Below are 26,230 nucleotides of genomic sequence, written 5' to 3'. Positions count from 1 at the left end.
CTATTTTTCTGGATGTTCTTCTGGATCATCTGAACGACCTTCAGAATCAAGCACCGAGACTGTCTTAGAAAACAGACATGGTTAGATGTAGCTAGACAGTCCGGACCCTTGTGTCATGGTTTATGGGACATTCACACCAAGGTTTTCTTTTTTCCATTGTTTTCCTCGTCCTCAGGATTAAAACAGTGAACTCTCCCAGCTGCAGAGATACAACCAGCACCTCCAGGCTCAGATTTCAGATGCAGTTTCCAACTGAAAGAGGAGCAAAGGCCAGTCCCAGACCGCTGTCCAGCTCCTGCCCTTTTACCCACCTTGATGCTGTGCATCAAAGGAGTTTCCCAGAAAGGAAGTTGGCGGGGACCTAGAATCTAAAGAGAGATGGAAAGACCTAGTGGAGAGATTTATTATGGCCCCCAGATGCCCTGCCGATCACGCATGAGCGCTCTCTTCAGTGATGGAAGAAAAAAAATCTCTTGGTCTATGGGGGAGGGAGAGGAGCCAAATAGCAGAGATGGCCCCCATCTTCCGCGCACATAACACATGGACAATCCAGTCTTGTGTCTGTTCAGACAGAGAGAAAGATGGAATTGTTGCTATGTGTGACAGACAGACTTTTTCACATTATAAACACATGCCTTTTTTTTTTCCAATTATAAAAATCCCTTTTTTCAAGAGACCAGCCTGGTCCTCTGTGATGACCTAGAAGGGTGGGATGGGGCAAGGGAAGGGAGGGGATATATGTATAATTATAGCTGATTCACGTTGTTGTATGGCAGAAACCAACACACTTTTTTTTAAGTTTTTTTTTTTAAAAAAAGAAAACACTAATTAGAAGAGCTTCCCTCAAAACACTCAAATAGTTTCAAATGATTTTGCAAAATTTCCTTTTTATAATGGTACTTTATGAAATTTGAAATGAAGGATTTGTTGGAACTTGGTAGAAGTTTTGGGGGAAACACATGTCTTTTTAAAGTCCTCTGATTCTCCATCAACACCACTGCCTGTGGCCATGAAGACTACACAAAACATTCCATTCCAAAATACTTCTCATGTAGGAGCTGAATTAAAAGAATTGTGTGATCTCTCTCTCTTTCTCAACTGTCCTCTTCTACTTGAGAAACTCTTCATCAGCATCATAGGATTAAACCACCAAGATGAATAGACAGTTTCCAGAAGGGTAACAATATTCTATTGGAGAAAGCAAGAGAATCCTATATTTCACTTCATTGGTTTTCATATTAGCTCAGATTAATTTGGGCTTCCCCAGTGGCTCAGCAGTAAAGAATTCTCCTGCAAGGCAGTAGACACAGGAGATGTGTGTTCCATTCCTGGGTCAGGAAGATCCTGGGAAGAGGAAACGGCAGCCCAATCCAGTATTCTTGCCTGGAGAATCCCATGGACAGAGGAGCCTGGCAGGCTACAGTTCATGGGGTCACAAAGAGTCAGACATGACTGAGCGCTCATGCCCATAGATTCATTCACCACCTTTATGTAGAACTAATTTGGGTTTGGGGAAGTGCATGAGTGGGGTTGACATATGGCAGGAGTGTATTCCAACCTGGGGCAGAAGGAGGACTCATTTTGAAATTCATAAAAATCTTCAGATGAGCAGCATTATCTAGTTCAACTCCCCATCAGATGCAAAAATCCCCACATGGTTTTCAAAACCAAGCTCTCCAGGTCCTATCTAAACATTGCTAGAGATTTTTTTTGGTTGTTGTTCATTCAAACCAGCAGGGATCAGGACAGACCCACCCCCTCACTCTCTTGCCCTAAATTTCAGACTGGTATGTATCTGGGTTAAAGTACAGGCTTTTGTGTATAGATCTCTTAATCCCTAACAGTCAATCAGGTGCAGACTCTCCTTTGGTTGGATGCATGCAGTTTTGACACTTTTTCAGCCTTTCCCTCCCACTCCTATAAGATAAAGCTCCTCTTCATTTATTGCATTATGCTAGAGAATGGCTCAAATTTAGAAGTGTGTGGGTGGTAAAAGTAAACATAAGCAGCATTTCTATAGGCAATGTCTGCTATTTTTTACAGGAGAAGCCAGCTCTCGTCATTTGATACAGCCTCAAGGGACCAAGCTATGAGAGAAGGAAAGCTGATGAAGGCAAGTCAACGGCCCCAGTTCTGCCTTTTTCATGGACCAGAATAGGATATTTGTGTCTCCTCCCAAGTCTGGTAAACTTGTACGAGCTGGTTCAGAGCCTCTTTACAACTCCAGGGATGACGTGCATTGCAAACATATCCCAATGATAAAAGTATGCTACTTTCCTTGGAAAAACAATGATGAAGAAACAATGAACTAGAGTGCCCCCACCTTCAAAGAAAGCATATAATACATAGAAGCTGAATTTTCACAACAAGGTGAATTTTTTAATGAAGAAAATGAAAGAATTTGAGATATATCAAAGCTGTTGTTAAAATTAGAGTTAGAATTCCTTCCAACTCCAGAACTAGATACTGCGAAAAACTTCTAAACCAAATAACAATAGGGACTTCCTGAAAGTCAAAATAGATGCTGGGATCTAATAATCATTAAAAATAAGGAGGCATCTTATATTTAGTGACAGTTACTCTTAAGAGAAATAAGAAACAGCTTTTTGCTCTAGGTTTGCTCTAGGTTTCAAATGACAAATGGTTAAGGAAAAATTTCAGAACCTCTTCTGACTTGGGGTCTCGTGATTATTCTTCATAAGCTTTGTATTTATATGATTCTGCTTTCATAGCTTGAATGCAGAAATTTTAAAAATCAAGGATCTTAGGTAAAGGATTCAACACCAGATTTTCTTGATTTTTTTTTTTTTTTGACTGGGGGTTTGGGCCTTTTTTTCCCTTACTTCCTGGGGTTTATGACAACACATTCATCATTCTCAGTCCTTTCTAAGCATACTGCTTCCTTCTATCCCTCATTCATTCATCTCTCCCTCTCTGGCTCTCCTCTCACAATTAAGCACCCTAGTTACAGTCCAGGGCCTGTAAAATTCACAGATACCCAATTCCATGAAGGGATTTGGGGCCCACTTTGGAAGGCAGCCAGTGCTTGAAATATGCAGACCTAAGCCACATCCCAAAGCACCCACTGTAAGTTCTGAGCAAGCAGAGGGAGAGCTCCACCTTCCATCACCCACAGAAGATACACCTGCTTCTCCACCTACTGCTCCCAGATCTTAGCTCTGTCCTTTATGCTATTCCCACCAAAGTGATTTAAATACAAATCTCCTAACTTTGTTCTTCAGTGAAAAGAGGACAAAAACTAGTTTCAGCGCCCGGAGGAACCCTCTGTCCCCAGATTTGTTTCCATTTTTAAAATCAGCCTGACATGCTAGACATTTGAGCCAATAAACCTGGTGTGGGGAGTCTAAGAAATTGGTCCTGAGAGGCTGATTTTCAGGCCACACATTAGGCTCATCCTAGAAAATAGGAGAGGCTTTGCTAAAGAATTCACTCTGGGAGATTGGGAGGACAGAAGACAAATTCTCCCTTGTCAATTCAGTCTGGTTTAGTCATCAGTTTCTGTATCTCTTTTAGGGGCAAGCCATCCCATCTTTTAATCATACCAAGGAGAGATATACAGGTATACCTGGAGAGTTTCCACACCTGAGCCCTCCACTGTGGTTGTTTATGCCCCCTAGACAATTGCTGCTCCAAAGAGTGTTAACCTTGACACCTTACATCTGCACCGAGCATAGCTGTCACAGGTGCGATGTCATTTGGCTGGTACCAGGTCCCATGGCCCGACAGCAGCCGAGCGAGAGTCACAATGTGGAGGTGGCCCCGGGGCCAGAACATGAGCTCCAGGGTCAGACCAACCAGAATTCAAACTTCAGCTCAGCCCTTCATTTGCTTTGCACATGACTGCATGCATGCTAAATCGCTTCAGTCATGTCTGACTCTGTGCAACCCTATGGACTGCAGCCTGCCAGGTTCCCTGGGCCATGGGATTCACCAGGCAAGAATACTGGAGCAGTCTGCCATGTCCTCCTCCAGGGGAACTTCCCAACCCAGGGATCAAACCCACGTCTCTTACATCTATCTGCAATGGCAGGTGGGTTCTTTACCACCTGGGAAGCCCTATTTGCTTTGTAGCCCTGGGTAAGTTATTTTATGTCACTAAGTCCCAGCTTTGATGGGGATACACTGTATCTCTTCCCAGTAGAAACTTCAGTGACGTCCGTGAGTTTGCACCATGACATGGTTCTGCCATTGCATGGATCCTCCATTGTTTTCTCCTACCTACCTATAGGTCAACGTGATCCAGACAGGCTGGACCTCTGAAGACACATTGAACAGAGTCACAACCAACTCTCCACTGATGTGTGAAATAATCAAGAATAAAACCTTTGTTCTTAGAAGCTCACGAGACTTCTGTTTTTCTTTGGGGAGGCAGATTCTTTACCATCTGAGCCACAAGGCAGCATCATATCAGTATTTTTAACATGCTTTTTTGAGTGATTCTTAAATTCAGCCAGATTTGAGAGTCACTCGGGATCTTAGCAACTGTATTTCATCCTAGACCTTGGTTTCCTGGCTTGTGTTAGTCAAAGGATTTAAGAAATTTCTTTCTCCACTTGCTCCTGAGAAATCCTCTTATAAAACCTAGTAGTAACAAACTATTTGGTATAAAATAAACTACAAGGATGTATTGTACAACACAGGGGATATATTTTAATAACTAGGGCTTCTCTGGCGGCTCAGCAGTAAAGAATCCACCTATAATGCAGGAGCCGCAGGAGACGTGGGTTCGATCCCTGGGTCAGACAAATCCCCTGGAGGAGGGCCCAGCAACCAACTCCAATATTCTTGCCTGGAGAATCCCATGGACAGAGGAGCCTGGCGGGCTGCAGTGCATGGGGTCACAAAGAGTTGGACACAACTGAAGTGACTTAGCATGGCACGGCATAAATGGAGTACAGCCTTTAAAAATTGTGCATCACTATATTGCATACTTGTAACATATAATATTATACAGATCAATGCTTCAATAAAAAATAAATTAGCATATTTTAAAAATAATTTAAGAAGACTTTTTAAAGAATAAGACAAGTGAGAGAGGGTCTAAATTCAACATATAAGTACAAGCTGAGAGGACCAATACAAAGTGAAACTCCAGAAAAAAGCAAAACAAACAGGAAAACAATGTCATGTACACTGCTTAGACTGGTGGTAAGTAAAAAGGGAAGGAAATAATAACATCACTTTAAGTCAGTGTGTCTTTCAACGGATAGATTTTCTCTTGATATTTTGATAACAAGAGAAACATTCACTTCCCTGGTGGTCTAGTGGTCTGGTTAAGATTCTGTGCTTCCACAGCACGGGGAGTGACTTGAATCCCTGGTCTGGGAAGTTTGGCACGCTGAGCAGTATGGCCAAAAAAAAAAAAAAAAAAAGTGTCTCTTCTCTTTTTGAGGCACTTTGATTTGATTGACTCACTGTAGTCTGAAGGGATTCTCCCCTAACCTCTTCAGCTGTCTTTCTGTACAGTCAGCTGTCACCCTCAGGTCCAGTCCAACTTCCCTCTGATCCTAATAACATTTACCCAAATCCTAAGTGATCAGTGCAAAGAAATAGTGGAAAACAACAGAATGGGAAAGGCTAGAGGTCTCTTCAGAAAATTTACAGACACCAAGGGAACGTTTCATGTAAAAATGAAAGTGAAAGTCGCTCAGTCGTGTCCAGCTCTTTTCGACCCCATGGACTATACAGTCCATGGAATTCTCCAGGCCAGAATACTGGAGTGGGTAGCCTTTCCCTTCTCCCGGGGATCTTCCCAACCCAGGGATCGGACCCAGGTCTCCCGCACTGCAGGCAGAATCTTTACCAGTTGAACAACAAGGGAAGTCCAAGTTCAAGTCCTGGGTCAGGAAGATCCCCTGGAGAAGGGAAAGGCTCCCCACTCCAGTGTTCTTGGGCTTCCCTTGTGCCTCAGTTGGTAAGGAATTGGCCTGCAATGAGGGAGACCTTGGTTCGATCCCTGGGTTGGGAAGATCCCCTGGAGAAGGAAAAAGTTACCCATTCCAGTACTCAGGCCTAGAGAATTCCATGAACGGTATAGTCCATGAGGTCATAAAGAGTCAGACACGAGCGACTTTCACCTAAATCCTAAGTGATCAATGCAAATAAATAGAGGAAAACAATAGAATGGGAAAGGCTAGAGATCTCTTTAAAAAAATTAGAGATACCAAAGGAATATTTCTTGCAAAGATGGGCATAATAAAAGACAGAAATGGTATGGACTTAACAGAAGCAGAAGATATTAAGACAAGGTGGCAAGAATACACAGAAGAACTATAAAAAAAAATCTTAATGACCCAGATAACCACAATGGTGTGGTCACTCACCTAGAACCAGACATCCTGGAATGCGAGGTCAAGCAGGTCTTAGGAAGTATCTCTACAAACAAAGCTACTGGAGGTGATGGAATTCCAGCTGAGCTACTTCAAATCCTAAAAGATGATGCTGTGAAAGTGCTGCACTCAATATGCCTATAAATTTGGAAAACTTAACAGTGGCCACAGGACTGGAAAATGTCAGTTTTCATTCCAATCCCAAAGAAAGGCAATGCCAAAAATGTTCAAACTACTGCACAATTGCACTCATCTCACACTCTAGCAAAGTAATGCTCTAAATTCTCCAAGCCAGACTTCAACACTATGTGAACTGTTAATTTTCAGATGTTTAGGTTGGATTTAGAAAAGGCAGAGGAACCAGAGATCAGTTGCCAACATCTGTTGGACCATTGAAAAAGCAAGAAAGTTTCAGAAAAACAGCTACTTCTGCCTCATAGACTATGCTAAAGCCTTTGACTATGTGGATCACAACAAACTGGAAAATTCTTCCAGAAATGGCAATACCAGAGCACCTATTTGCCTCCTGAGAAATCTGTATGCAAGTTAAGAAGCAACAGTTAGAACCAAACATGGAACTACAGACTGGTTCCAAATTGGGAAAGGCATACATCAAGGCTGCATAGTGTCACCCTGGCTATTTAACTTATGTGCAGAGTACATTATACGAAATGCCAGGCTGGAAGAAACACATGCTGGAAATCAAGACTGCTGGGAGAAATATCAATAACCTCAGATATACAGATGACATCACCCTTATAGCAGAAAGTGAAGAGGAACTAAAGAGCCTCTTGATCAAAGTGAAAGAGGAGAGTGAAAAGGCTGGCTTAAAACTCAACATTCAAAAAACTAAGATCACTGCATCCAGTCCCATCACTTCATGGCAAATAGATGGGGAGACAATGGAAACAATGGCAGACTTTCTTTTCTTGGGCTCCAAAATCACTGCAGATGGTGACTGCAGCCATGAAATTAAAAGGCACTTGCTCCTTGGAAGAAAAGCTATGACAAACCTAGACAGCATATTAAAAAGCTGAGACATTACTTTGCCATCAAAGATCCATCTAATCAAAGCTATGGTTTTTCCAGTAGTCATTTATGGATATGAGAGTTGGACCATAAAGAAAACTGAGCACTGAAGGATTGATGCTTTTGAACTGTGGTGTTGGAGAAGACTCTTCAGAGTCCTTTGGTCTAAAAGGAGATCAAACCAGTCAATCCTGAAGGAACTCAGTCCTGAATGGTCATTGGAAGGACTGATGCTGAAGCTGAAACTCCAATATTTTGGCCACCTGATGCAAAGAACTGACTCATTGAAAAAGACCCTGTTGCTGGGAAAGATTGAAGGTAGGAGGAGAGGGACGACAGAGGATGAGATGGTTGGATGGCATCACCGACTCAATGCACATGAGTTTGAGCAAGCCCCAGGAGTTGGTGATGGGCAGAGAAGCCTGGCGTGCTGCAGTCCATGGGGTCGCAAACAGTTGAAACCACTGACCGACTGAACTGAACTAATAAGGATTTAGGGAAAGTCAACAAAATAATCTGAGCCCGGACCTCCAATGACTAAATGAATACTCTCAATTACTTGTAAGACGTGAATTGATTTAGTGGTCATGGCCTTAAAGAAAAACATGAATTTGGTTGAGCTAGCAGGATTTGCGGACTTCCCTGTAGCTCAGACGGTAAAGAATCTGCCTGCAATGCAGGAGACCTGGGTTCAATCCCTGGGTCCAGAAGATACTCTGAAGAACGGAATGGCAACCCACTCCAGTATTTTTGCCTGGGGAATCCCACGGACAGAAGAGTCTGGCGAGCTACAGTCCATGGGTTTGCAAAGAGTCGGACAGGTCTGAGTGACTAACGCTCCACTCCAGCAGCATTTTAACATGTTGGTTCTTATCACAGGTTTACCCAAAATTACTGTTGAGTAAAATTGCCTAAGGACTTCCTGCATATCCCTTGTTAATTAATTGATCCTAAAAGCTCAATCTTCTAATAGGCAAAAAGAGAACACAGGTGAGATAGGAAATTGTATGTTTACTGAATTCTACCAGCATCAGCATTCTAAGAGGTTGTGTACCTCATCTGTGGACAGTCAGCATGATTTGGCTCAAAGTTTTCACCATAGCCTCAGGTTTATTAAAAAATATTACAGTATAATGAGAGAATGCTGTTATGTAGAAGGCCAACTCACATCAAATAAATGTTTTTATTCTTGTTTCCTTTCTTTTTCAAGAACCTGTCTGCCCTAAATTTGTGATATTTTCCACACAATCAAATCATGTATTTGAATAGGCCATGTTTGCTAAATACTGACATTTCTGCTCTTCTGGATGTAAGAACAACTTCCTTTCAAGAAGTTCAAAACATGTCATGTGTATGCACACAGTCACCTAGTCACGGCACTTTAAATAATCCTACTACTTTTATATTCCAAGAAAACACTGAGGGGGGAAATTAACTCCTGTTTTATGGGCATATTTTTATTCCCTAGCAACCAGCTCTGCAAACTTCCAACTCAGTCTTCTTCCCAGTAAGTGTGTAAATGAACCATGCTCCCTTCTGTGATAAAGGAAGTTGAGTGAAAGTGTCATTTTCATTTGGTGTGACTTCACACTGCACAGAGAATGATAGATTGAAGATGGTGGCAGGGTTGGGAATATTCTTTCTTGTGAAGTGTCTCCTGGGTGTTTTGGTCTTTTAAACACCAGAGCCTGGCCGGCAAGTATCGGAAGAAGAGTAGACTCCAGGGGCCAAGTGTAGGGTCCTGAGAGATTCCATCCCCCTTTTGTAGGCTCCCTTCTTTCCAGAAGAAAAGAGCTCCAAGGAGAGGGAGACCCTGCTGGGGAGAGGGAGCTCTCTGAAAAAGAGAAGGTGCAAAGACAAGGAAAAGGAGGAGTCAGTCGAAAAAGTTAGAGGACCTCATAAGGTAGTAATTATTAAATTGGGCTTCCTGTTTTAATCAAATGTGCTGGCTCTGTCAACACCACTTTTGCAAAAGAATTCCATGTGTTTAAGGCTGCAAGATGCAAACAAGTCTGCAGGCCTGTGAATTTCACTTATTTTTGCTCCTCTGAGGTAAACATTCAACTTTAGAATAAATCTAAAATGCTTCCTGGTCAATTCAGAGCATCTTATTAGAAGTCTTGTGTAACATGACATCTTCTAGAAGAATTAAGACTTTACAAGGGGATGATTCACATTCAGCCAATGCCAGCTCATGTTCATTTTCTTAATTGATCCCATTTTACAAATGGGGATTTGAAACATGGAAAGAGTTTAGAGCACTTGTTTACATCTCTGAATCAAAAAGAGAGGCTGTCTTCCATCTATTTGTACCTGTCCAACATCTTCTGAGGTTTATTGAGTGGATAAAATAAAATCTTATTGTCACAGGCAGGCATCAACCTGGTTAACTCTTTTGTCTAAAATTTTAAAAGATTTCTTTCATCAAATACAACTCAATCCCACCCCAACCCAATCCACACTGGTTACCTCATGAAATATCTTTTTTAATTGAATGCATCTATACATATGGTGGCTAATATTCTCATATACATAGTCTGAGGTGGCTCACTGATAAAGAATCTGCCTGCCAATGCAAGAGACACAGGTTCAAACCCTGGGTTGGGAAGATCCCCTGGAGAAGAGAATGGAAACCTACTGCTGTTTTCTTGCCTGGAGAATTCCATGGACAGAGGAGCCTAGCAGGTTATAGTCCACAGTGTCACAGAGTCGGACACGACTTAGCAACTAAAACGACAGCTATATATATATATATATATATATATATATATACATGTGTGTATATATCATGATAGTGACAGAACAGGCTGATTAAGCATAACTAACTTACTCCTTGGAAGGAAAGTTATGACCAACCTAGACAGCATATTAAAAAGCAGAGACATTACTTTAACAACACAAGTCTGTCTAGTCAAGGCTATGGTTTTTCCAGAGGTCATGTATGGATGTGAGAGTTGGACTCTGAAGAAAGCTGAGCACAGAAAAATTGATGCTTTAGAACTGTGGTGCTGGAGAAGACTCTTGAGAGTCCCTTGGACTGCAAGGAGATCCAACCAGTCCATCCTAAAGGAGATCAGTCCTGGGTGTTCATTGGAAGGACTGATGTTAAAGTTGAAACTCCAATCCTTTGGCCACCTGATGTGAAGAGCTGACTCATTGGAAAAGACCCTGATGCTGGGAAAGATTGAAGGTAGGAGGAGAAGGGGATGACAGAGGATGACATGGTTGGATGGCAACACCGACTCCATGGATAGGGGTTTGGGTGGACTCCGGGAGTTGGTGATGGACACGGAGGCCTGGCATGCTGCGGTTCATGGGGTCGCAAATGAGTCGGACACGACTGAGTGACTGAACTGAACTGAATTAAGCTGCTTTAGTTTTATGAAATAGAAAAGAGTTTCTTTTAAGGAACCACATATTAAAATTGGAATGCTGTTCTTTGTTTAGTCTAACACCACGGGGAATTCAACAAAAAAATGGACCCTGAGCTGATAGCACTCAGAGAATTCTGTAAAAGGTGGCTCTGTGCTCTTCAGAGGCCAGGATGATCTGGGAAGGAAGCCTTGGTTTCCTCTTTCTGCTGATTAAGAGTCTAGGGCTTCAGAGTTCAGCTCCAGACGCGGAAGGGAGATCTTATCGTGGCCCTTGGTACAGCTCCATTGTTACAGTGGTCCTCATTTCCTTAATGCCGGAAAGGAAAAGAAATAACATTTGAAGTTCATTCTGGCTTGTCAGCTGTTAGGATCCTAAATTTAATACCTTACAAAGATTTCCTGATTTAGGGAAATATTTCTAAGGATGGAAGTCTGATAGAGATACTCTGGAAATCCTCCAGTGAGATGCCAGACTCTCTTACGTGGTACCATTGGTTGTACCTATATTCACAAGCTCTCAGTTAACGTAACGCCTCTATACCATTTATGTAGGACATCTGTAGTGCCTGCTGATAAAACAGTTCATTAGACAGGTTCCACTGATGTTTAAGCCATTTAGGACACACACGCTAAGGTTATACAAAGTTTTCTTGATTCAGTATCTATACATACATTACTGAGTTCCAGTTGTATTGAATTATGACCAAAGAATACTGCCTCTAAAACTTACACTTTTTGGAATCTAATATTTTCTTTGCAGCCAATTACACAATTGAGTTCTATAAATGTCCATAGTCACAACGTGCATGCTCAGTTGCTCAGTCGTGTCCAACTCTTTACGATCCCATGGACTGCAGCCCACCAGGCTCCTCTGTCCATGGGATTTCCCAGGCAAGAATACTGGAACAAGTTGCCAGTTCCTTCTTCAGGGACCTTCCTGACTCAGGGGTCAAACCCGGGTCTCCTGCTTCTCCTGCACTGGCAGGCGGATTCTTTACCACTGAGCCACCTGAGAAGCCCCCACAGTCATAAAGGAACATGTATTTTCTGTAGGATATAAAGGCCTCTATATATCTCTATCATGTTGAAGGTGTTTGTTATATATTCAATCTCTATGCTTTCTCTTTTTTTATCTGTTTGGTCTATGAAACTCTGTAAGAGACATATTAAAATTGCTCAGGGCAATTTTAAGTTTTCTTTATACATCTATGAGCTTTTACTTTATAGTCAGCTTTTATGTTGCTTTGACATAAAGGCTCATAACTGTAATAAAATTCTTCTGACTCATATTCTTTTCTTTAAATATTATTTCTCTTTGCCCTATTTAATATGTATGTGCATGTGCATACATGTTCAGTCAGTCAGTCCTATCTGACTCTTTGTAACCTCACACATACAGATGTATGCTTTCATTAAAGATCTGTAGTTTCATATCTCATTTTAAAACCTTTGATTAAATGACATGAGAGTGTTAAAAGAGCTCTGTTTTCCTTGAATTACAGTGGGACAAAGATGGGGGGAAATTTGTGGAAAAGTTGAGAGTCATTATGTTTAGGAAGTAGATTATGAATTAACTATTCTTTAAATCCACTTCTGTTTATTCTGATTCTTACTGAATGATCAACTAATTTTCAAATTAATTGAATAATGTTCTGATTTCTAGGCAATGTTGCTAAAGAAAAGATAAAAATAATTGTCCCCAAAGAGAAAACTTAACCTATTGCCACTTTCAGCTTCCTTGCCATCTGTTCCTCAACAAACAATATAATCCTTAATAAAGTAGGCATGTCTGGCTACTGCCTCTGGGTAATAATTAATTTTGTTCAGAATGACCCATATCTAGACATCTGTATTGTTTTCTAGAAGGTGTGGAATCATCAAAATTCTAAATGAGTTGGAGGAAGAAGCAACACATGTCATTCTTTGGCTGCTTCTCAACGACCTCTTTCCTGTTTGAGGAACACCGTGACTTCGGTGTAGAAATGTTGGAGCAGACATACTTTTTTGTCAATGTTACAAGTAGAAGTTGAGAGAGAACTCAAAGACCAGAAGCCGCAAGGCATTCTTTCAGTTCATCCTTTTAAATCCTCGGTGCTTTACCTTGACTTTCAGAGATACTGAATAATCTCTGCTGCTGTCACAAACAACAGAAGGACTTCATTAGAACAGAGCCCTGGCCTCTCCCATCCTTTAGGCATAGAACCTAGTTAGGTGTGTGTGTAAATTTCCAACATTTTGCTGCCCTTGGAAAGGCAATAAATGCATTTCTACTTATTGTATACATAGGCGGGGGTTTCCAAAGCAATTTTGTCTGTAAAGGACCCTTCATCAATTTTGGTGACAGCTGGAAGGAAGTCTTTAGAAGCTTCTCTCAAAGGGTGTAGCAGGATGTCGGAGGAATTGAAACTTTGAGCAGGAACTCCAGCGTGCCAAGTTCACACGTGGCTGAAAGATGTTTAATCCCTAGTCAAGCAAATAGGAACAAGCTGCTTAGAGGGTCTGCGGAGCACACCCGTCCTGTTAGTTCCAGTTAAGCTCTCTACATTTATCCAAAAAGTAGTGAGGCTGCTTTTATTTTTTTAACTACATACCAAATAGAAATGTTCTAGACCCAGATCACCTAGGAAGGCAAAACACGACAAGAAAGAAATGAATGCTCAAGCAACGATAACGTAATTTTCTGTGTGTCTGTTCTCTTACACAAACCTATAGCAAGCAAAAGACTGCCTTAAACCCTCAGTACATCAAGAGGTTTTATTTGATTACATGAAATGTCTATCCTCAGAAGGGAAATTTTTTCTTCAGTTAAGGAAAGGTAGTTACCAATTCTTTTCCATCCATTTCTCTGTATTTGATGCCCTATCTGCTTCTCAAAGTGAAAATAGGTAAAGAAAAATCCTGGGTGGTTGCTGATTCTCGAAAAGGAAGGAAATCTCAGTGAAGTGACGAGGACAATCCATGATGATCAATGTTATTGACAGAAATCAGCTTCTGATCAAACAGAACTGCCTCAGAGCTGGGGAGAGTGGTGAAGAGCTTGTGATATGTTTGTGCTTTTCATTTAAATTAAACTGTGCCTTCCTAGGTCAAGCCAGGATTCAAAGTGGTCAGAGAAAGTAGAACTTTATGTAATATTTTGAGTCCCAAGAGAAACAGGAAATTCCATTGACCTCTGGAAAGAGAATGAGTTCCCTTGAGAAGTTCTCACGTAGTTTTCCATATTGAATGAGTTCTGGATGGTTCGAATGACATCCTGAAACACATGTGAACAATCTCAACATATCCTCAGTGTTGAGTAAGTTCAAACAGCCTGGAATTATTTTAAGACTTGGCATATATTGCACTGCAGACGGGCAAAGTTAACTTCTAAAATCAAAGGAAAGATGAAAGTGATTATTCATATTATTTATGAGATCCTGCCTACCAGAAAAATTCAACCATTGAAATCATTTTATTAAGCATAATGTTTTGAAGTCCCTTATTAAAATAAATACACTGTAAGATGAGGTGGCCTATGTTACCACCTAGAACTCTAATTGGTCTGACCAGGTTAATTACATATCACTTAACAGCATGGAAATGAGGAAAGAAGAGAACCAACATTTATTTAACTCTTTCTATGTCCCTGCCTTCAGCTAAGTTCTTTCTACAATTTCTTTCACTGACTCCTTATAAGATTTTGATTAAATAAATATTATTATTTTTTAATGTTTACAGTTAAGGGAAATGAGACGTAGAGATATAAATAAAGCTGTGCATGGCTTTACATCTAAGAAGACTCTGGTCTGAATCCAGGTCATTCTGATTTCAAACCCTGTCAGGTTAATATCCATCTAATGTTTGAAGGAGGAAAGGAAAAGGAAAGAAATAGAGCAAGACTGCCCAATAGAAATAGAATATGGGGCACATATGTAACTGTAAATATTCTTGGAGCCATGTGGAAAAAATTTTAAAAAGCAGGTGAAATTAATTTTAGTCATGCATTCTCCAGTATATCTAACATATTATCATTTCAACCTATAATCAGTATAAAATTATTAATGAGATAATTTACACTCTTTTTTTCAGACTAAGACTTTGAAATCCAGTATGTAGTTTACATTTATAAGTCATCTTAATTCAGACTAACCACATTTCAAATGCTCCACAGTCCTATGTGGCCAGTGGCTTCCATATTGAATAGAACCACCCTAAAGCAATGAATGATTCCTTGCAGATTTATGCCATTCACAAATTTGATCATTAGAAATTTAATCTTCACCTAAATTGCTTAGGATAATTTTGACAAAGACAAGTTCCTCAGTAGTTAAACTCTGAGTTACCATAAGACTCAGGGATCTCACTCTTAGGTAGAGACCCAAGAGAAATGAAATAAAAATATTTCAGAAAGAAAGAAGGACATACTTCTAAATAAAAACATGTACACAGATGTTCATAATAGCATTACTCAAAATAGAGAAAAAGTGGGAAAAGCCCAAATGTTCATCAGCTGATGTATGGGTAACTAAAATGTAGTATATTCATAGAACAGATTATTCAGCAGTTTCTTCTAAAAAGTTCTAATATGTGCTACCACATGAATAAACCTTAAAAATATGATAAGTGAAAGAAGCCAGTGACAAAAGAATACATACCATATGATTCCATTTATATGAAATATCTAGAAGAGGCAAATTTAGAGACTGAAAGTAAGTTAGTGATTGCCTGGGACCAGAGAGGTTGAGAGTTTATGGAGACTGTTTGCTAAGGGGTATATGGTTTTTTTGCAGTGATGAAAATGTTCTAAGATTGTGGTGGTGATAGTCACATATACAAAAAAAAAAAAAAAATCACTGCCTTGTACAATTTGAATGGGTAAATTGTGTGATACATATAATATCAATGAAGTTGGCATATAAACAAATTAAATAAATAAATAAACTCATCTGAACTGAAAAAAAAAAAAGGAGAACAAGGCAAAGGTTTAAATGGAAGTTTCTAATTAGATATTTATATGCTAGTCAATTGTCATTAGATCCAATGTTCCTAAAACTACTAGTCTTCCTGCCAGTACCACTTCAATCCCATATTCCTGGTCTGATCTTCAAGGACAGAATTCATCCAACAGACCTCTAAGAAGGACCAGCTAGAAGCCAAGCATTTTGTTAGATGATCAAGATAAGACCCCTGTCCACCAGAGTTTGGGAATCTTCCCTAATAGCTCAGTCCAGTAAAGAATCTGTCTGCAAGGCAGGAGAGCCGGGTTCAATTCCTGGGTCAGGAAGATCCCCTGGAGAAGGAAATGGCAACCCACTCCAGTATACTTGCCTGGAGAATCCCATGGACAGAGGAGCCTCGCAGTCTACAGTCCATGGGGTCGCAAAAGAGTCAGACCCAACTTAGTGGCCCAACTTAGACCCAGTTTCAACAGAAATTGACATGTGTATGTTTGTACACATGCAGTGACTCTACCAAAGGGATTGATTAAAGTAATTTGTCATAGCTGATTTTTAGCAACTTGACATTAAGTCACAGGCATTTCATTTTCTTTCTAAACACTTGTAAGAACAAATCATGTTTAATTTTTTATTTTGCTGAGATTCTTCATCACCTTCATTGTTTCAATATATTCCCTATTCCAACTCTTCCCATTTTTTTTTTTTTTAAACAGGGAAAATGGCAGTTCCAGCCTTGAGCATTTTTCTCATTGCCTGATGATTTCTCAATCAAATGGAGTCTGGTAAACAAAGGGCTGTCAAAAATCCAACTTGATTCAACTGCACCAGGAAACATATTCATGAATGTTTTTAGCAGTGTTTTTCATAAAAGAAACAATACAAGTACCTATCAACCAGGAAACATATTCATGAATGTTTTTAGCAGTGTTTTTCATAAAAGAAACAATACAAGTATCTATCAACAGTAGAATGATTAAGTTTTCCATACCATGGAATATTGTATAGCAGCAAAAATGAATAGATCGGTTTTCATGTATCAATGTGACTGAATTTAAAAAACTAACATTGAGTCAAAGAAGCAAATAATGCAGTATTTTTTCATATAAAGATCAAAAGCAGGCAAAGCCATGAAAAGGAACAAATCCGAGTCAGTTCTAGTGAGGTGGATAAACCTAGAGCTTGTTAAACAGAGTGAAGTAAGTCTGAAAGAGAAAAACAAGCATTGTATATTAACACATAAACATGGAATCTATCCTGAGAAAGAGAGACGGCAGGAGGAGAAAGGGCCGACAGAGGATTAGATGGTTGGATGGCATCACCTACTCAATGGACATGAATCGGAGCAAACTCCAGGAGATTTTGGAGGACAGGGGAGCCTGGCTTACTGCAGTCCATGGGGTCTCAAAAAGTCGACACGACTTAGTGACTGAACAAGAACCATGGAATTTTAGAAAAATGGTACTGATGAACCTATTTGCAAGGCAGCAACAGAGATGCAGACATAGAGAACAGGCTTGAGGACACAGCGGGAGAAGGAGAGCATGAGACCAATTGAGATCCTGGCTTTGAAACATATACATTACCATATGTAAAATCGATAGCCAGTAGGGATTTGCTGTTTGAAGCAGGGAACTCAACCCGGGGCTCTGTGACAACCTAGAGAGGTAGGAAGGGGAGGGGAGTGGGAGGGAGGTTCAAGAGGAAGAGGACTTTTGCATACTTATGGCTGATTCATGCTGATGCATGGCAGAAACCAACACAATATTGTAAAGCAATCATCCTTCAATCAAAAATAAACAAAGGAAAAAATTCTCTTAGATATAACTATTTTTTAATTTTTTTAAAAAACAGGCAAAGCTAAATACACTATTTCAGCACACGCACACACACACACACGGACAACAAAAAATAAGGGTGTGATCAACACAAAATTCAGGACAGTGGTTATCTGCTGGGGTGAGGGTCGGGAGAAGTAGACACAATCTAAATGACACTCAAGGAGCTTCAAGGGTACCAGTGATGTTCCATTTCTTGGCATAGATAAAAGGTGTTCCTTGATCTTGTTGTTTAAATATCCGTATAGAATTTCACATACAGCTTGTATATTTTACGATGTTTTAAATTACACAAACGAACAGGCGAACTATAATGGAACACCAACATTATGCCACAAAGGAAACAATGGGTCTTTGTTCGGTTTCTGTAGGCCATTTGTGTACACACTACTCTGGCTTATTAGTCTGTAATAGATTCTACATTAACTGGATTCTGAAATTCAGTACTTCTTAAACTACATAGATTCCTTCATCCTCAAGAAGCTCTGGGGTCTTAGCAAGACATTCAAGACGGAAGATTCCTGGAACCTCCAGAGGGCTGCCAGGACGCAGGCGCACTCCTTCTATGGCATGGTTAGGCCACCCCCAGTGAAAGCGAGGTCATGCAAGCAAGCGGAAGGTGCACCCTGAGGCCTGAAAGCTTCGTGTATTAAATCTGTATCCTTGGACATCAAAAAACTGCCAAAAAATGGGGAGTCGGGGGTCACAGTCGTCCCTTGAGCAGACAATAATGGAAGAAGCTCAGTCCGCCCACTCATCGCGCTCATAGATCACGCTTAAAGACACCTGCCTGGACGGAGGCCCGGAGGAGACTTTGGCTCAGGCCTTGCCTTCGCTTTTAGTGAGCTGGTTTATCTGAAGTGCGCTGACAGCTTCGGGATGAAAAGAAATAGACAGTACCCACTGACTGCAAGACTTTTTCTCTCCCTCTGGCAAACCAGCCAGACAAATTCTAAGTGCTGATTACAGTCGGTTCTAAACCCAGCAGTCACTGTATCAGTTTATGTCTCCAGCGATATTCAGGTGTCTGTTCTGCAAGAAGTAATACGTTTACCCAATAGAGCTCCACATAAGAAGGAAGAGCAAAGAAAGCCTTTAAACTCTGCTCTAGTCACACCCTCCCCCAAAAGGACATATTAGAAAACATAGACAGGAAAACAGGAGATCTCAGACACTCTAGAATTTTTTTTAATAAAATTAAGGGTTTTTTTGCTAAATGCAAGTTTGCACAAGCATGCAGGTCAATGGTCTCCAAGGTCATCCTGGAATGACTATCCCAGAATGAATTCACAACTCAGGAGTCTTGCTGACCAAGGGGCTCTCTGCTGTTTCTGCTGAATCTGCTTGAATTTGCTTAGCCATCCCTCCATTTCCACTAAAATCCAAGACAGGTCTCAAGGCCAGAATGTGGTTAAAAAGGCGAAAGTGGAAACATTTGTGCCTGAACCCCTATACCTTCCTAACCAGAGTTAGGAGACCCCTCCCCATCCCAGTGTGGTAGAGGGGGCAGACTAATGATTAAGCTTTGAAGTCAGTTGGACCTGGATCCAACTGACCAGATCAGCCGTCAGTCCAAGTTCTGATATCCACCATGACCTTGGGCACACTACATACAGTCATCTGTAAAACTGGAGCCTTGATGGTAACTATCTCCTAGCCTCTAATGAGAATAAAATCGGATAAAATGCACTTGAAGAGATAAGACAGCCTTGTGCTGTGCTGTGCTTAGTCGCTATAGTGTCCAACTCTTCGTGACCCCATGGACTGCAGCCTGCCAGACTCCTCTGTCCATGGGGATTCTCCAGACAAGAATAATGGAGTGGGTTGCCATGCCCTCCTCCAGGGGATCTTCCCAACCCAGGGATCAAACCCAAGTCTCCCACATTGCAGGAGGATTCTTTAAGTCTGAGCCACCAAGGAAGCCCAAGAATATGGAGTGGGTAGCCTATTCCTTCTCCAGGCGATCTTCCCGACCCAGGAATTGAAACTTAGGCACATAGTAAATGTTAAGTTAGTAGCAGTTTATTCAATCAAATACAGTTGAACTGCTGCCCTCCCATCCCAGCCTGCTCCTCACTTTAGAATCCAAGATTGTGAAGGAGAGAATGTCAAAATCAAGAGTTGATTGACAAGTAGGACAGACGTCCTTAGTTGGTTAGAGAATGAAACTCTATTGTTTTATTCATTGACAATACTTAACCAGCATTTACTGAGCACTGGATGCCACTTTAGATCTATTCTAAGGGTACCAGTGATGCTAATATTATCATAGTGTCTTAGTCCATGTGGGCTGCTGTAACAAAATTACCATAGACTGGGTGGCTTAAACAATAAGCAGGTGTTTTTCACAATTCTGGAGGCTGGGAAGTCCCAGATCAAGATGATGAGAGATTCAGTATCTGATGTGATCCTACCATCTGGTTCAGAATGTCATCTTCTCCCATACATGGTGTGTGAGGTCAAGGGTGCCCTCCGGAGTCTTGTTTATAAGTTCACTGTCCCATTCATGCAGCCTCTGCCCTCATGACCAGCTTGCTAATATCATTACAAGGAGTTTCAACAGATGAATTTGGGGGCAACACAAGCATTCAGTCCACAACACATAGCCATATTACAGGTGAAGAAGTGAGATTGGTTATGGAGTCCAAATATTGAATTTGGAATCTGGACCCAGATCTTCTAACTCCAAGGCTATATCTTTTCCTTGGTGAGCACATCTGATCTCCTGTTTTTAAATATTAATATGCTTATTTGTCCCAAACAGATATCTCCAGTTCAGACTTCTCTGAAGTTTCAACTCACACGTCCAACTGTGGTTTTGATACTTCTCATGGGGTATCTAATAATCATCTCAATTTAATTAAGCTCCTGATAACTTTTCCACATTCTATAACCAACCAGCTCCTCTCAGAGTCTTCATCAATCTTAGTAAATGGTTAAGAGTAGCAAAATATGCCACTCCAAAATATGACTGTAAGAATTAAGGACATGTCCATCCTAAAATATGCTGCTTTGGAATAGAGATTATTTTGAGCTGGAGCCACTTGAAAAACAGCAAATGGAGGGAGAGAATTTCTCTGAACTCCCCTTATCTGCCTAAAGACAAATCCTCCAAGAGAAACTCAGTTGTCATAGACTCCTTCCTGGAGAATTTCATTAGAGAAAATTGACTCTTATCACAGGAGAGGAGACTGGAAGTCCACAGCGTGTCCAAACAGACTCAGTCACAATCTACCATATCTCCCATCTGTGCTTCTAAGGGCCCTTTTATCTTTTCTAAAAATTATTCACCCTCATCTAACAGGCCAACAACCTTCACCCCCCTTTTCTTATTAAGATGGCATCTAATCCTGAATTCCAAAGCCATTACTTTGAGTTATTCACTCTCCCTCTGTTTCTCCCACATATGCATGAGTACACATGCTAATAAATGTGTTTGTTTTTCTCTTGTTACTCTGTCTTTCATTACAGGGAGTCTCAGCCTAGAACTCAGAAGTATAAAGGGAAGACTATTTTTTCTCCCGTACCATGGTAACTTCATCTTTATGGGCAAAGCCTCAGGAGTCATCTTTGGCTCCTCCCACACCCTACACCTAACATGTCAATGAATCTTGTCACCTCTCCTGAGAAATAGATACAGAATCTGACCACCATTTGCCTCCCCCCATTGCTGCTTCCCTGGTCCAAGCCACCACCAGCCCTTCCCTGTATAACACTCCAGTTCCCTTACTGCCTTCAGTCTCCTACCCCTGTGACTCAGAGATGTATTTTCAACCCTGAAGTCAGTGATTTTGTTAAAATGTCAGGGTTGAAAATACATTAGATCATACCCTCCTCTGGTCAAAACTATCCAACAACTTCCCATCTTATCCCATGACCTGCACGTGGACATGCCACTCCATACTCTCCTGTCTGTCTTCTTCCTAATCCTCCTCCCTCACTGGCTCTGCCTCATTAAGGGTACTTTCCCCTCCCACTTCTTCACCCTTTGCATCTGCTGTTCTCTGTGTCTGGAATGCTCTTCCCCATCACCTTCAAAGCTAGCTCCCTCTCTTCTTTAAAGTCTTGATCCCAATCAATGGGCCTTCCTGGAGCACTCTACCTAAAATTGCAAAAACCACCCCCACCCCATCCTTTTTCCCTGCCCAGTTATTCTGAAAGGACACAGAATATGCCACTCCAAAATATGGCCACAAGAATTACTTGGGGCTGATTATTTTTGAGAAAAAGCCGACACAACGGTGCCCCTCTCCTGGACCAGGAAGAGGAGAAGAATCCTTATCACCAGTGAATGGCACCAAGATGAATCTGAGAAACCTTACTGAATAAGCCTGTCTAAGGGAACTCTGCTCAATGTTATGTGGCAGCCTGGATGGGAGGGCAGTTTGGGGGAGGATGGATACATGTATATGTATGGCTGGGTCCCTTCAATGTTCACCTGAAGCTATCACAACATTATTAATCGGCTATACTCAAATACAAAATAAAAGTTTAAAACTAAATAAAAAATAAGCCTATATACCATAAGCCTTCTACCATAAGAAGTCCCCCCTAGACTTCTTAAATTTCCACCTCATCACAATTTATTGTCCCTAGAAGCCCCAAACCCCTTTCTTTTGTGTAGTCACTTCTCTATAATTTATCACCCTTTGTTAAAACAGTATATGAGTCCAAATCTAACCCTTGTTTCAGTTAGTTTTACTGCTTTTCTGTAGACTCCCTGTGCATGCAAAATGTAAAGTATTAATAAAACTTGGATGCTTTTTCTCCTAATAATCTATCTTCCATCACTTTAATTTCTGGACCCCTCTTACTGAACCTAAAGGGAGATATTTTTCCTCCCCTACAATCATTTCTAATGTTCCATATATTTTCCTTGTTTGTGGTATGTCTCCATACACTGTAAGTTCCATAAAGGCAGAAATCGTTGCCTTTGTTTTTTTTTTTTTTTGACTGTGCTGGGTCTCCATTGCTTTTTCTCAGTCTTTCTCTAGTTGTGGCAAGCAGTGGCTTCCAGGCACAGGCTCTAGGCAAGCAGGCTTCAGTAGCGTGGTGCACGGGCTCAGTAGTTGAGGCTCGTGGGCTTAATTGCCCCATGGCATGTGAAATCTTCCCAGACCAGGGGTCAAACCTGTGTCCCCTGCATTAGCAGGTGCCACTACGGAAGTCCCTCATTGCCTGTTTGGATCACTACTGTGATCATTGCTTAGCACCTAGAAAATTGCTCAGCACACAATATATGTTTAATAACTATCAGTTGATGAATGAATAAACACATGAATGAAGTACTTTCCCTTACTGTGCCTAGGATGGCTGCTATGTGAAAACTCTAGAATGCTGATGTGAAGAATTTTATGATCATAAAAATATTCTTAATCGTTCATGCAAGTGGCCAAAAAGGCAAAAGTATGGGAAATAATTCAGAGCACTGGCCTCAAAGCCAGAAGGGATCTTTCTATCCTTGGTACCATGCCACTGGGCAGAGCCTCAAGCTTCTTAGGAAATGGGGGGAATTACTGTAAGAATCCACAAGTATAGGAAATATTGTCTCCAGAAACAAGGCATTAAGGAAATAGATACTGAAGAAATTTTTAGGCCAGAATTTGGTCAGTTAGCTGAAGTCAAAGAATAAGATGAGTAAATCACAATGATTCTTGGTCTAGGACAAAGTTCAAGATGTATTTGGGCCAAAGTGTCAGCCTACTACCAGGGAAATCCCCATAAATTGTCAAAACTGGGGCTCTAGCCAGTAAGGGATTAACTCCAGGAGAGTGTTCCATGGGTGCTTTCCAACCACACCTACTACTGGGCAGCGCCCTCCCAAAACCCAAAATGCCATCTTTATTCATGCCAATTTTCTGTATTTTTGAAAAAGGCTTTCGCAATCCAGTTTTGAAAGGGGGAGGAAACCAGCATTAGGGAAGGAGTTCTCTCTCCCGTTTGCTTCCTCCAGGACTGTAAACCCTGGACACCTGCTGGACTCTGAGGCAGAGGCTGCAGGATTGTTCTGTTTCAAAGCAAAGTTAACTTCCGGTTGTTGGCAAATCCCTCCAGTGTGTCTGTGTGTGTTAGTATCTCAATCGTGACTGACTCTTGCAACCCCACGGACTGTAGACCACCAGACTTCTCTGTCCATGGAATTTTCCAGGCAAGAATACTGGAGTGGGTTGCCATTCCCTTCTCCAGGGGATCTTCCCAACCGAGAGATCGAACCCAGGTCTTCTGCATTGGCAGGCAGATTCTTAACCATCTGAGCCACCAGGGAAGCCCAAATCCCACCCATGGCACCTATAAGAGTTCACATGCATTGGTTCTTGGTGTTGTCTTCTCAGGTTCATGTTCTTCCTCATGTAGGAGAAATGATCTGCAATATGGAATTGTGTGCATTTGCATTTTCCCTCCTTGGGATATTGTCTGGCATCCCACCCCATTTGCACTTCCTTGGACATTTAGCTTTGCCTTTAGTTTCTTTGGGGATTTCCCAGAGATGAAAAGGCGAGAAGAAGCACAGATCCTCTCACATTTGTTTCTTCCTCTCAGAGTCGAGTCTCATTCCAATCAAACTGACCCGGGAAACCAGTTTAGCAAGACTGCTTTTCCCTCTGGGGATTCCTGGATGCCTTGTGGAGGTGAACTATCAATAGCAGTATCGCAGTTTAGTGGCTGCAGGTAGACGTTTACTGGATAAACTCGGAAGACACAGCATAATAGGTGAGAGTGTCTGGAGACTGCCAAAGTCATTGGTGCTGTGCTGTGTGCGCTCAGTCACGTCCTATTCTTTGCGACTCCATGGACTGCAGCCTGCCAGGCTCCTCTGTCCATGGAATTTTCCAGGCAAGGATACTGGAGTGGTTTGCCATTTCCTTCTCCAGGGGATCTGCCCAACCCAGGGATGGAACCTGCATTTCCTGCATTGGCAGGCAGATTCTTTACCACTGAGCCATCTCGGAAGACCAAAATTCATTGGATCACCCTCCAATTCTCCAGGACCTCTGCTACTCATCTGCTTGTATCAGAATAGCCTCCCTCTGACTCAGTATGAGGACAGCCCATTTGCCAAGGCAAAGGTGACTAAATGCATCTCTTCATGACCAATACTTTGGTGGATCTGAACATTTTTACTCCTTCTCCCACTAAGTTAAAGCAGGAGGTTCTCATTAAATTTAATTGAGCTAAACTAAACCCAGTCAGCAGCTATTATCATCCAAACTATCCAGGAAAATGGCATCATTTTAATTTAGTAAAATGATCAGTTTTTCTGGTTTCTTCTGCTCACCATTTTACTTAACTATTTCAGAATTACAGCTATTAGGAAGAGACTCTTTTTGGTTGCATTTTCCTATTTCTTGGGGTTTTTTGCCAATCATCACTGCTAGATAGTTGAATATTTCAATATTTCATTTAAAATTTCATCTTAACCTGCTTGAGAGATGATTTTCTCATATCTTAGTAGTTAAAGAGACCCACTCTGAAATGTTTTAATAGTACCAACATTAGTTTTATCAATCTTATTGTTAAAATTATCAACATCAACCTTTTTTTAAAATATCCCCAGCATATAGCATGTGCATGATCAGTCACTTGGTCATTTCCGACTCTGCAGCCCCATGAACTGTAGTCCACCAAGCTCCTCTGTCCATGGGATTTCTCAGGCAAGAATACTGGAGTGGGTCACCATTTCCTCCTATAGGGGATCTTTCCAACCCAGGAATTGAACCCATGTCTCCTGCCTTGGCAGGCATATTCTTTACCACTGAGCCACCCAGGACGCCTCCCAGCATATAAAGAGACTTTTAATTTAGTGAATTCATATTCCTGATGGTTATTGACAGGAAATCAGAATTCTAGAAGAACCAAGAAGATAAATTCCGGTATTCTACTTAAGGAACAGAGAGGTGGGGACAGGATTTCAGGATAACATCAGGAATGGCTTGGGTCATCAGTGGAATGGAAGTGACTGACTTTTTTTTTTTACAGTAGTGTGCCTGACATCAGGAAACTCCAGAGAGTTCTCTCAGAGCCAGAATCAGCACCAACATGGGAGACAGACGCCGTTTCCTGCTTGAACTCCACCTGCCACAAAGTGATTGCTGGTCAAGGAGACTTGAATAAGTAGCAGCTATCACTGCAGATGGTGACTGCAGCCATGAACTTAAAAGACGCTTACTCCTTGGAAGGAAAGTTATGACCAACCTAGCAGCAGATTAAAAAGCAGAGACATTACTTTGCCAACAAACGTCCATCTGGTCAAGGCTATGGTTTTTCCACTGGTCATGTATGGATGTGAGAGTTGGACTGTGAAGAAAGCTGAGCACCGAAAAACTGATGCTTTTGAACTGTGGTGTTGGAGAAGACTCTTGAGAGTCCCTTGGACAGCAAGGATATCCAACCAGTCCATCCTGAAGGAGATCAGTCCTGGGTGTTCATTGGAAGGACTGAGGCTGAAGCTCAAACTCCAGTACTTTGGCCACCTCATGCAAAGAGTTGACTCATTGGAAAAGACCCTGATGCTGGGAGGGATTGGGGGCAGGAGGAGAAGGGGACGACAGAGGATGAGATGGCTGGATGGCATCACCGACTCAATGGACATGAGTCTGAGTAAACTCCGGGAGTTGGTGATGGACAGGGAGGCCTGGCGTGCTGCGATTCATTGGGCCGCAAAGAGTCGGACACGACTGAGCGACAGAACTGAACTGAACTGATTC

At 41.5% G+C, this 26,230-nt stretch overlaps 1 long non-coding RNA gene across 1 annotated transcript in view; it reads left to right on the top strand.

Annotated features, from left to right (window-relative positions):
- LOC139038238 (uncharacterized) overlaps positions 1 to 4,358 on the top strand; it is a 136,531-nt gene extending 132,173 nt beyond the window's left edge. Inside the window, exons 2-4 of the long non-coding RNA XR_011491177.1 lie at positions 2,044 to 2,113; positions 3,922 to 4,051; positions 4,250 to 4,358. This is a non-coding gene — a long non-coding RNA (uncharacterized lncRNA). The remainder of the gene's footprint in view (positions 1 to 2,043; positions 2,114 to 3,921; positions 4,052 to 4,249) is intronic.
- Positions 4,359 to 26,230: the final 21,872 nt, after the last annotated feature.

Source organism: Odocoileus virginianus, chromosome 14 (genome assembly GCF_023699985.2).
Source record: "Odocoileus virginianus isolate 20LAN1187 ecotype Illinois chromosome 14, Ovbor_1.2, whole genome shotgun sequence".
NCBI classification, from domain to species: Eukaryota; Metazoa; Chordata; class Mammalia; order Artiodactyla; family Cervidae; genus Odocoileus; species Odocoileus virginianus.
The sequence above is the reverse complement of the archived record's forward strand: the minus strand, read 5'-3'. Positions and strand labels throughout refer to the sequence as shown.